The sequence below is a fragment of the Pholcus phalangioides genome, unplaced genomic scaffold (assembly GCF_987345545.1).
Source record: "Pholcus phalangioides strain wild (caught in Gottingen) unplaced genomic scaffold, Ppha-v1.0 ptg000018l_1, whole genome shotgun sequence".
Lineage (NCBI taxonomy): Eukaryota > Metazoa > Arthropoda > Arachnida > Araneae > Pholcidae > Pholcus > Pholcus phalangioides.
Window position 1 is genome coordinate 18,905,786 of NW_028301611.1, and position 13,574 is coordinate 18,919,359.

General features: G+C 37.3%; 1 protein-coding gene across 2 annotated transcripts in view; it reads left to right on the plus strand.

Moving 5' to 3' along the window:
- Positions 1–1,005: 1,005 nt before the first annotated feature.
- Positions 1,006–13,574, plus strand: part of Nmdar1 (glutamate ionotropic receptor NMDA type subunit 1) — a 56,201-nt gene continuing 43,632 nt past the window's right edge. Inside the window, exon 1 of one of the 2 annotated variants that reach the window (XM_089247628.1) lies at positions 1,006–1,588. The gene's annotated coding sequence lies outside the window, so the exon portion shown is untranslated. The remainder of the gene's footprint in view (positions 1,589–13,574) is intronic. The other variant, XM_089247626.1, reaches the window with a different exon arrangement.

The window sequence follows — 13,574 nt, forward strand, 5'->3', positions numbered from 1 at the left end:
TGACGAAATTTTGCTGACAAGGTGGGGGAGGAGGTTTGACTGACTTTTGCTGACAAGGGGGGGGGGGTCAAAAATGGCTAAAACTTTGCTTACGTAATACTTGAACGGCCCCAGATGTATTTTTTTTTAATTGTATATTTTTCATAAGTTAATTTTGTAGTATGGAATTTTAATAGCGCCCTACGTTTTCCTCGATAGTGCAAATTTGCAGTGGCGTAATAGCATATGTTATCCTATAGCGTGCGCGAACAGCTACATAAAGTGAATAAAAAAGACCGTGATATACATATAAAAATGTGTGCATCATCAAAATGGAGCAATGTACGGTGTGATGAAAATGCAATGTTTATCTTTCTTTTTTCATGATAAATCTTGTCCTCAGTTGCCCTTTCCATATTTATAGTTGGAAAGTCATTTCATGGACACCCTGTTATCTTAGAAAAACGCAAATTTCTTCAAAATTAACTAATTAACCGTGTGGGATAATGTTTGCTGTTTTTTAATGTAAAAATTCAGTGTGATTGAATATGTGGCACTAACAAGAAGCAGCAGTCAAAATGACTGCTCGCGGCCCTTTTAGGTATAATGTATAGTCCGGCCCTTCTAGTGTTAAGCGATCTAGGAATGTGGTTTGGGACATTTAAGAGATCTGGGAATGCGGGCCGGGACATTTAAGGAATTACATTAAAAAGTAAAAAATATCACGCTAACCGAGGATCCCACTTGGACTACTTACCAAATTTGAAATCTCGGTTACTCAGCGGAAAGAGAAATATACCTCTGTGTCCAAGTCAAATATCCGGATTGGCTGCTTGCGAAATCGATTCGCATGGGGCCAATCAGTGCGTTATAGAAGATTTACACGCAGGCACTCAGCTTCATTCTGGTCACGACGTTTGACTTTGACACACGTATATACTTTCTTTTATCTGAGCAACTGAGAGTTAAGATTTGGTAACCATCGAGGTCGAATCGTCGGTCAGCATAATATCTTTTATCCTCTGATGACGACACCCGTGGCGTGTCGAAATGCATTTATGACTTTTGTATTTTCCTTGCACTGTATTTGCCTTTTTCATTGGTGATTTTTCTGAGTATTATCAGGCAAATTTTACCTATACTCTCTCGTCCATGAAAAAATATCCCTTTCTCGTATTTCACGAATCCCTCCGGGAGAATCGTTTCGTGTCTCTCCCATTAGATGGCGCTACCGACCACGTCTCCGGAACCCAGGGATCCCGTTTGACGTCACCGGGAAAAAGGATGTGGATACCGGGGAAACGATAGAGGAGAAGAGAAGAGGATACCTAAGAGTAGTGCGCGTGTGTGTGTGTGTGATCTTCCTGCTCTTCTTCTTGGACATCTTCTTTTCGTTTTATCGACGTGTACGGGATGGAAACCGCAATCTTGGCGACGGGCACTGCCATGACATTCTACCATAGAAGCAAAACCCAACAATCTTCGTGAGAGGAGAACTCTTTGATATTTTTAAATACAACAGGCCATTGTGTCCGATGTGAAATGCTCATCTCATCCCATGAATGCGACATTTCTCCGAAGAGCAGCGGCACGATCTTGAAAATTCGAGGTAATTTTGCATCTCTCTCTCTTTCTGTGGTTTGTGTTGCAATAACACAAACGCAAACACCACAATTAGGAAAATATTTGTTTGTGAGCGGTCGGAACTGTGACCCTCGGATTATTGCACTCTATCCATTGGGGGGGGGGGGTCTCCCACCTTTTGACATGGCAAAAGAACTTTCTCACGTAGAAGTGTTATTTATATATTCATTTCATCTGATTATGTATGCTATCAAACAAAATTATGCCCATATTAAATTTTTCCTGTCTCTAATACTTAAGTTTTTATAAATTTTCAAAAAAGATGCACGAAAAACAGCTTGTGAGTATGATGGAATTGCACGAAAGAAATGTAATTTAATGAAAATTAATTCAAAAATATATACATATGAAGAAAACTGTCCAGTGTTCATGAAATGAAGCAAAATATTTAGATTTCATTAACTCTCAATTTAATAAGCCAAGTATTTATGAGTAAATATATTTTCGGTTTTTTTTTTTTTTAACTAAACAGTTTCTTTTTTAGTCAATTTTTGTTCAATTTTATTGATGTCATGTTATTTTATCATTCGCGCAAGCTGTTATTTTTATATAATGCGTTTTTTTTTTGAAAATTTGTAACAAATTAAGTATTGGAGGTATATAAAATTTTATACACATATAGGATAGGATATGCAATCACATATATATGCCCTAAAAATTTGAAATAAATCGATGGGAATAAAAGTTTTAATAATATTTCTATATTCAAGTTTTTCAAACATGTTGAAAGGTAAAAGAACCTTTAAGCATGTGGCAAAAACACGTCAATCACTATTTCGCCATTTGCATGGATCTCCAAAATTGTTTATTTGACTTATTAGATATGGTACGAGATCTCCTATTTATTGCAATCCAAACATCAATCTAACGCAGCGTTCCTCAGCCTATTACACTATAAAAGTTTGACATAAAATATCTTTTATAAAATTTAAAAATCCAACAAATAAAGCTCATAAGTTGCATTCGAGCAAATGCAACCAATAATCTTATTGGTTAAATTTTTCAAGTTTTATTAAAGGACTTTTATAAAACTTTTATAGTGTAATACCGGCCTTATTCATGCCATGTCACTCTTCCTTTGGTCCATATTTTCTTGCCGTGGCTCCCCCGTCTTATCCAGGGCATCCTACTCTCATCTATGAACGAGAATTTTTCATGTACTTATCGAATTGAATTGAATTACAATCACATTTATATTGACCAAAATTTTTATAAATAAGATCTCTGGAACCCTGCGCCAGGGACGGATCCACAGGGGGGGGGGGGGGATCATCCCTCATAAGAATCGAATTATCAGGGGAAGATAGGTCTGCGTAAAATACGGGACTATACAACGAGCCTACACAATAAATCGAACCTCTCGACACTTCCCACTGGGTCCACGCCTGCCCTGGTTTCAGTCAGCTTTCATCTTTTGGGTGTTTTATGCATAGTCGTCTCAGTATCGCGGGTCCTGTCGCAAAAGGATTTTTTGGGGTCCCGTGCGTACTGTACATATATACATACATACATTTGAAAAGTATACTATCAAATCTGATCATGTAGGCCCCGTATGGATGTGGAGCCTCAGATCAGGCCCACAAAAGCCTACTAGTCGTAATGGCCCTGGTCCTGGTCTCTGCTGGATTCTGGAAGTATAGTTACATCATTTTTTACCATATTTCACTTGAAAGCTTTATTTCTTTACAGCTCTCTATGCCCCCCCCCCGGTCGTGGCTTCCCCCGTTCTTCTGATTTTCACCCTTGCCCCTCTCCTTTGAATATCCCAGGATCAAATAGGGCGGGTACTGATCTAAGATGTATGTAAATTAGATTATAAACAGCTGAATAATCCTTTATCATCGTCTATTGCGAACTCCCAACCCGTTTACTCTACGGAAAAATTGGAATTTTATGTTTTTTTTTATAATTTCATAGAAAGTCGAATAAATTTATAGTATGTGATTTCGCAAATGCATTACAATGAAACCTCGACATAACGGTACGCTGCTGAGCAAGAAAAAGAAGTCGTCGTAGAAGAGTTATCGTTATATCGAGAAATAGTACCATCATCAGCCACACAAACCGCCAAATTTATACTAAGATTGGCATATTTTCTGAATTGGCGCTATTGGAGCCACCATGAAAAATGCATTTATTGGCAACAGAGAAATTCTAATTGATTAGTTCGTTAATAAAATTTAATTGGTGGTTTCACACTGCGAAGTGTTTTACCGGGGGAGCACTTCTCTGTCTTCTACACAGAGAGTAGCTAACATTAAGTGTTTCCGCAGGGTAGACAGTGCAAAATACCGACGTTATTAAACACCCTCGAAAATGCCAAGTCTGTGGGAAGGAATTTCAAATCAACTCAAATTTTATTCATTTTCAACATATTTAAAAATATATTGAATATGATTTGGAGTAAAATATAGAAAATATTGTAATGTTTCAAAATCTCCAAATGAAATATGTGTGTCTTATACACTCTATAACAATATATATATTTTGGAGATTATAATATCCTTCTATAATATAAAAGAGGGATATGTAATAGTTGTCTGTCAAATGACGAAGCCGGTATATGTATGTGTATGTTACTGCAAAATCCCGAATTGGCCAATTTCGCGATGTGGCCGGTAATCCCTGGCGAAAGATCGATAACAAAAGAATGATTCGGGATCATCCACAAGTTGGCGTATTTTTTCGTGATAATTATGTCCACGTTGTTATGACAACCCATAAAGACACAGTCACGATGCGGTAATCATTTTTTTTCTCCAAAATTTGGCAGAAAAAAATGTTTGTGTAATTATTTTTTGTATTGTTTTTCTCTCAAATTTCACTATTTTTTCTCTTGTCACATGGAGCTAATTCAATACAGCTGCTATGTATGGACATTTATCAGGCATAGGCGATTAAAATAATAAATTTGGCTCCCCCCGGGCAGTCTTATATCAGCACATTAAGCTTTGGCCTCCGGTCACTTCACGAAATGGCCGGCGAAGTCCGAATCATTTCTGCAATTCGGACTTTGGCCAAAACCCTTCTCCAATTCGTGAAGGTTGGTTTTCTGCTGCTTGAGACATGAATGAGAGCCCATCTTCCTGTTAAAAGTATCGCCATAGAGAGCAACAGGACTACAAACGGGACAAATATTCAATTATTACACTTCACTCCACTGATGGCGACACTGAAAAAAATCAGAGACACAACACTAGATACGTGCTCAGACTGTTAGGTACACAGACTCCTACTTTCGGCACAACTCACTAGGTAGTAAATTGCCCATGGCGATAGACCTGAGTTGTGCTCGGTTTGAAAGAAAGAAAGGCCCCGTTTCGAATTGGCCCGCGCTCCGGGCTTTGGCAGTAACATATCTATGAATTGGCATCATCATCATCATCATGCCCCCCCCAAGCTTTCGTTATCGTTCATCCCCTCCCAGCTTTTCATGTCTATTTCCCCCCCCCCCATGAAACGCATACTTTTAATATAAAAGATAAATTACTATTTGACCGTAAAGAAGGGGTGACCGCATCTGAGGAGGGGACTGTTTAGAGTGTTTTACTTTATACCGTCCCTCCTCACGCCAGAAGCACGAATGTACAATGTCTTTGGAAAAAAAATAACGTGTTAGATGTAAACGTGTTTGAATGTTTACATTACCCATGTTACTCTATGGAAGTTATATTCCTAAAATATTTTGTACCATGTGTTTCAATAGGGATATACATACGCGTTTCAGCCAAAACTTAAATAGCAAAATAAGGTATCCACCCAGCTGATAAACAAAGAGAAATAAAAATTGCATATTCGTCCTTTAGCATGATTGCGACGATACGAGGTCTGTAAGAAAATAGTTAAATTCAGTAAATCATCAAATCAGAGGATTCACCGCACAGTCAAATTGGGGGGTGTGACAATAGCAAAAATGTCACTTCTTTTGTAGTGGTACCGGACAGCACCTCCTAGAGATAGAAGGACTCGGCACGGTGCTCGTGAGGTCAGCAAATAGTCCATTTTCCCTCAGAATATTCTGGGAAAAAAATTTCCCCGCTCGTGCCAGTATCAACGTTGAGAGGGAAAAAATGATCGGGCTCAAAATTGGCAATTTCTATGCCCCATAACCAATCACCACGCGGTATTTGTGAGCCAACCAGGAAGATTCTACGCCAAAATAAGAAGAAACGAAATAGGATGGTGCGGTTCAAAATGTGGCAAACTTGCTTGGAAGTCTTAATGACGTTGCAGATGAACTTGGCAACCCGTGCGGAGGCCTATCTCCAGGAGGTGTTGTACCGGGGCTTTTCAAATGAGGCAACTTTATTTTGTGTCATTGTTGCTCAGGATTTAGTGTGTAATTTTTTATTAAAATTAATTCAAATTTCACAGAATGTCTCTGTACGTGAGAATGGAAATTGTCTCGGTGACGATAATCAACCCGCACTTGAGGTGAGAATCTTCTTGGCACTAAGTCGTAGTAGATGCCGTTTTTTTTATTCAGACGGGTTAAAAATTGCCAAAAAGGAAGGAATATGAAATGCAAAAGAATAAAAAAAATATATATAAAACCAAACAGTTTTGTCCAAAGATAATAAGTGAAACAATATAGAGTTTGAAACTAATTGCGAAAATTGTCTCCTGTAGGTTTCAGCCCTATATACCCCGGTAGCGAGCTATGACTGTGGTTCATTATAGGGCTCGTGTGAATAAAATGGTGCCGCGTGATGTGCAAAAAATATTGAATCTATTTTTTTAGAATTTAATACCAATTTTGGCTCGTAATTCTTAATTTTTTATTCTTGTTAATGCACAGATACTTCGGCTTACGATCATCAGAGATATTAACAAGATAATGTTCAATGTAGCAACTCGTGTAAGCAGGATGGGGGCATAGAGACCGGCGCCCCCCCCCCCCCCCCCACCATTGATCAAAAATTATAATTATCTTTGAATGTTTTTTTGTAAAAATGAAATTCATATCGAAATCAAATACTTTATATGCTATTTTGATGATTTTTTGATAATTTTGTATGATTTTCAATGGTCTTCTACGGCCTCCTTGTTCCAATCCCCTCTTCAAAATTCAATCTTGTGTACGATCCTTGCTTCGAGACACAGTTACAGAGTATATTAAGCCCCAATCCTACGTGCCAAATCGTGCCAATCCAATCAAGCACGTGTCCCGTTTGCCCATTCGAGAAACAAGCGCTGTCTTCACTAACGGATAATCACATGCGAGTCAAGAGTGCACAATCACAGAATGCACGACTGTAACTCAGATTCATGCGCTTCATTTGGATCATGATTTCATAATCCTCAATACAAGATTGCTAATCGTAATGAAACTAATTTTTGAAATTATAATCGTAATATATAATTCCCAGCCCAAATTATAATTTGGGCTGGGAATCGATAAAATTTAAACTAGTCAATAAAAAAATATATAATCGATTAATCGAATATTTTTTGTGACACTATATAATATTAATAGGTACTATAAAAACATACTTTATTCATTTCAAACTCGCCTATTCGGTAGATGTTAACAAATATAGGAATAGGTTAATAAATTAAATTTAATATGCTGCACATATATTTTGTCAAAACCTGGAATTTCTTCTCTTTGATCGTGTCTTTTTTTTAAACGGTTATTTTTGGTTATTATTCATAGATTTCGAAATTAATTTCGATTATACTTGTCGCTTGTTTTCCTAGAAACTCCTCTCGAATGGTACCTGTGAGGAGATGCTTCTAATGCTTCCAAGAATACGAAAAACTACTGTTCATAGTGGAGACAATAAATTTTGTTCGTCTCTTAAAACTCCAATTAAACTCAATTTGAAACTGAAATCATCAGTTTTCGTTGAATCTAATTTGATCAAAATATTGATTCAAATATTTTTAAATATGGTCACTTATCCAAAATGTTGTGTATAGAACATGTTTTATATGGTTTACGAATTCACCGACTAACAATTCACCGACAACAGTTCGATGAGAGTCAGAAAGCGAGGGAGTGAGCGATTGAGTGAGTGATTGAGTGAGCGACCGAGCTACTGAATCAGTGAGTGAGTGAGCTACTGAGTGGATGAGTGATCTAGTGAGTAAGTGAGTGAGTGAGCTACTGAGTTTATGAGTGACCTAGTAAGTGAGTGAGCTACTGAGTGGATGAGTGAGCTACTGAGTGGATGAGTGACCTAGTAAGTGAGTGAGCTACTGAGTGGATGAGTGAGCTACTGACTGGATGAGTGAGCTACTGAGTGGATGAGTGACCTAGTAAGTGAGTGAGCTACTGAGTGGATGAGTGACCTAGTAAGTGAGTGAGCTACTGAGTGGATGAGTGACCTAGTGAGTAAGTGAGTGACCCAGTGAATAAGTTTTAATTTATTTAATAATAGATTTTTTAATCATTTGTGCACTACTAGGTTAAAACTAATTCACTCACTCCCTCACTCACTCACTCACTCACTCACTCACATACTCACTAGGTCACTCATTCACTCACATACTCACTAGGTCACTCATTCACTCACATACTCACTAGGTCACTCATTCACTCACATACTCACTAGGTCACTCATTCACTCACATACTCACTAGGTCACTCATTCACTCACATACTCACTAGGTCACTCACTCATCTACATACTCATTAGGTCACTCACTCATCTACATACTCATTAGGTCACTCACTCATCTGCATACTCATTAGGTCACTCACTCACATACTCATTAGGTCACTCACTCACTCCTGTCTCACTGACTCAGTAACTCAATCGCTCACTCCCACGCTAACTGACTCGCATCGAACTGTTGTCGGTGAATTTTCCTAGCGGTGAATTTTCCTGGCGGTGAATTTTCCGGCGATGAATTTTCCGGCGGTGAATTTCATGGCGGTGAATTGTTGGTCGGTGAATTTTCCGGCGGTGAATTTTCCTAGCGGTGAATTTTCCGGCGATGAATTTTCCGGCGGTGAATTTTCCGGCGGTGAATTTCATGGCGGTGAATTTTTGGTCGGTGAATTTTCCGGCGGTGAATTTTCCTAGCGGTGAATTATCCGGCGGTGAATTGTTGTCGGTGAATTGCTGGCGGTGAATTTTCCGGACACGGTTTTATATAAGACATCTAATTGGGGTTTTTTCTTCAAAAATATCAAGTAACATTCCAAACTTTTAATAAAAGTTTTAATCGAATTGATCGAATCGATTAACTCAACTAAAATTTTTAACTGCGGTTAGCAATTAATCGATTAACTGACCTGATTAATCGATCAATCGGACCAGCCCTACTTATAATCATTATAATCATAATCACCCATCATTATAATCATAATCACCCATCATTATAATCATAACCCCAATGGTTATGATCATAATGACGGCTAATCTTCAAGGCTCGTAGAAAACTCCGACGACTACTTGAAGCTAATTTTACATTCCCTGCTTAAGTTGGGGCGGTAAACTTTGAGTAATTTAAATATTGCATTATTTTCTTCGATAAACTTACATAAACCCATCAGCTCATTTTTACAGTTCATTTAGGATAACGAATGGTATATACTCGGCCCCTTTTCATACTCAGTACACGCCAATACATGATCATATACAGGTTCATGTGGAACTCGTTAAAATAAAATATTTGAAACGAGTCCAAATGTATGTTTCTGGCTGCCAAATCGAGACGCAACATTTATTCCCGTTAAATAAATTGCTCAGAAATGGACAAAATAAATGGCATCGCATCAAAGTTTGCCGGAATCTTCACTGGATCGGGACAGTAGTGGAAATGAATCTTGATCTTGAATAAATATGTTTTTAGTTGAACATCGTAGTTTCGGGACTTTGCAGTAAGACTGATATAGGTCTTCAGTGAATGTGTGCTGCACAATTTTACCAAATGAATTCCAATTTTAGAGTATTGTATCACTTTTTTGAACAGTTCTGTATATCGTGTTGATTGAATGATTTAATTTATATAGACAAATGAACATTTTATTGATTTGCCGTGCTGATTGGGATGGGATGCCGCTTACGTTACTGAATATTTAACATGCATCTCTTACGACACTTGCTGATTCTAATCTAAGTCGTATTGACACCGTAATATGTAAGATATGTGAGCTTCTTTTTTTTTTTTTACATTCTTTAATGCCATAAGGTCGACTGAGATAACAGGAATTGGCTTTTTTACTTAGTTCAGTTCAATCGAGCTCCTACGTCGGAGAATTCAACGAAACTTCTTGAAAATATGTCAGATGGATTTTTGAATCATTCACTTTTTTTTAGGGTTTCTTCAGTTTTCTTTTTACAGAATTAATCTTACCTTTAGTGAAACCTGACGCTTGTTGTGCTTTAAAATCATTCATAAAATGATGATACATTAACGAAAAAAGTGTAAACAACAAAGGAAAAAAATTCATTTAAACCATGGAAATCCCAAACATTTTATTATTATGGTGCACAAAGCTAATTAAGACCTTCTTAGTTTGCAGAAAACTTAGAATATTGATTAGCAAATCTGGTCTGTAGGAAAATCACAATATGATAACAACCCTTACCCCTACCCTCCCCCCCCCCCGTTAATGCCTAACGGCATTATATGAGGCAAATGAGAAGGGAGATGGGAATTTTCTCCGTCTATAAAACTTGAGAGGGAAAAACAGAACTTCTTCACTTTCGAAGATACTTCAATTTTCACGTTGGGCCATTGAAGCGTAAATGTGGTAACGGTTCTTCTTCCAAATTTTGCTTCCTAACGCGAGTCTCAACTTCGGTTAGTTGTTCAACGAACATCTTTACTGACTTTTTATTTGCGGATACGACGAGAACCAGTCACAAACCTTTGATACTGAAATGTTTTTTGACATTTTTAGGTCTATTAAATTTCGTGCTTCCTCTATTTCGAGACGCCTATCTTGTAAGTCTATAGAAGCTGCAAGTGCTTTATCTCTTTCTTTGCATAGTACCACAACTGATAAAGTAAAATAAAGTCAATGCAAATAGGTAACTGGGTTAGTGTAAATGCAATTGGGTTCCACTTTCATCAGTACAGTGAAAACGTGGAAAAAGTATGAACCTCTTATTCTTACTTTACCTTGAAAGGTATTTTACTTATATTTTTAAATGAGAGATAAAATAGTAAGAAGGAAGAAAAAATAATAATCGATATTAGGCCAACTCGAACTTTCGGAGATATTCTAAATGTAAAGGGCACAACAGGTAGTACCTTGACTAAAAAACTTAAGCTCCTTGTAGCCTTGTATCAGCAGCTAACGTACCAATTACATTTCCACCGAATCATAGAGTAAGTATGAAAGAAATGGACCGTTTTCTCTCAGAAGCTAACTGAATTTTACAAATCAAGTGTGATTCCATCACCCCAAATTTCCATTTACCTCAGTGTACCTTGATCTTCTCGGATGGTTAGTTTGGTACACATATCGCGGACTCTGAATTCAGTTACTTCGGGATGGTATGGTAATTCTCGTTAGTAAGTGCATTGAGTTTTCTATCGCCTCTCCTTGTGATTCCGGGTATGCGGCGAGCCCAAGGCGAATTCACAACACACACACAGTCGGTTCTCTGATATTTTCTCCAAAGAAAGCTCACCATTCTTTGAGCACAGTTAAACAATCCTGAAACTTCTCTTTTAGGAAATACGTCTTCCAACATGGGAATTATCACCTTTTTAGATCATCATCAAGGTATCTCTTGGAAGCCATCTCATAACGCTTCAGATAAAGCTATAATGCATTTAATAATGCCATAATGCATTTAATAATGCCATAATGCATTTAATTTAATAATGCCATAATACATTTAATTTAAAAAATCCCGTTGCATTTATTTTTCATGCATTGTCTGGTTACCCTGAAACTAGGAAAACACTATTTCATTTGCATGTTCCGAGCCAACATACTTTTTTAAAACATTGTTATTGAACAATGTGTTTTATATCCTATCGAATCCCATTTCCGACCAATGTGTTGCTCGAAAACTCTTTGCCCGGGTGTTTCCAGTTCGTGAATCACAGCGCCCGAATGGCGTGGCGGTACGATGCTCGTCTACCACTGTGAAGGTTGCCGTTAGTTCCCGGATTCGAACCGGAGAAGAATATAGGTAAGATATTTTCTCTACTGAGACGACCACAGATAGATGGCGCTTTCACATTTCCAACCCAACTCCTTAATGGCGGTAAATTATAGTATAGCGATATGGCAGGAGTCACTGTTTCGTGAAGAAGATCATAAATCGATTTTCATGGTCACATCGGTATTAAATTTACGACTTTCTTTCTATACATGCTATTTACCCATTTTGACTGGCTTTGCATTTGCGCAACGCTTCGTTTAAATTTTTTTTTCAATTAATTGTTATTAAAATTTTCGATGAAACACCAATTTTCAGTAATTAAAGATTTCAATGATTGCCATAATTTTTTTTAATTCGTTTACAAAGAAATTTAATTTTTCATGGTTTTTTTAAAAATGAAATTTTTGGAAATTTTATCTCTTGAATTAAGATCTGGAATTTTTTTTTACATGACAAAATAAACAGAAATAATTTTTTTGAAAATAGAAAAAATATTTTTTTTTGTTAATTTTTTTTTATCACGTGATACACTAGGTTTCCCAATATCACAGTCACCAATTAATTAATTGATTTACATCAATTAAGAAGTTTATTAATTGTATATTTCCATTAATTACAAAGAAAAACATGGTAAATTAATATCCAATTTTTTTTTTTTGAAACTTCTCAAACATGTTATTTAAGCCACATAGAAAAATTATACACGTTGCCATACATAGAAAATATTGTGCAATTTGGTCATGGATCTGAAAAGCGGTGAAAAATGGGTTAACTGTAAAAAAAACTTATCAACTCGAAATAAAAAATTGAGCATTTAAGGGTTAAACGTATCATCGGTAGTGCGTACGCACATGATCTAACACTTTTTGCCACGGGTTTTGACTCGATATGGCATTTATATGGCACGGGGCTCAAAAACAACTGGCATGATAGGCTTAGGATTCTTACTCTACCCGAGTTCGCGAATCGATATGACGAGAAAGGGATTTAAGAAAGAAAACACACGTTGTCCGCTCAAATGCAATAAGATCTTCGAGGATAGCAAGCATTAAAGGCTTTGTATTTTGTCTTGTCACGAGCTTTCGACGGCAAAATGTCACGAAAAAGAAAGGGAACACCTTAATGATTCCGCTTGACGTACAAATTGAACAAGACCGGTGACGTAAGATCTGAAGAGATAATGATGTTACGACTCTCCATTACATTACATAAAATACGGCTACTTTCCGATATATATATATATACAGGGTTACCAAAATAAAACTTATCTTTTACACAGGATTTTATAGGGCGCGTTCAACTGATCGAAATCAGACCGAATTCGGTCAGCCTTTTACTACTGAAACTTTTTCACCGGAACACCTTTTGTGGGCGGAATTAAATCCCTTGCTGGGCCGCATTTGGCTTACGGGCTGGAAATTGGGCAGTCGTGATGTCGGGGAACGGGTACAGTTTTGAAAAAGTACAAACTATTTGCCTGAATGTAATCCATAGAATTTACACAAGTTTTCTTATGAATTTTTAGAAGTATGGACGCTTACTCTGCAATTTTATGACTACACGCGCCTTCTAAGCGTTTGTAGGGTACACTTTATACGCCTTTCCAGTGGGGGGGGGGGGGGTTCATGAAGCCTGCAATGTCTGATATTCCTCCTTCGTGTAGTATGGCTATGTAACTTGACAATGTATGACTCTTCTCATCTTCTTCGCATATTATGAAACTGTAATTTTGCCAACGCATGACATATTCTGCATCCATCGTATAGTACGGCCATGTAATTTGAAAATTCATAATATACTCTATCTCCTCCGTGCAATTTGACAAAGTATGACACATTCTCCCTCCTCCGCTTTATCTGTCAATGCATGGTACAT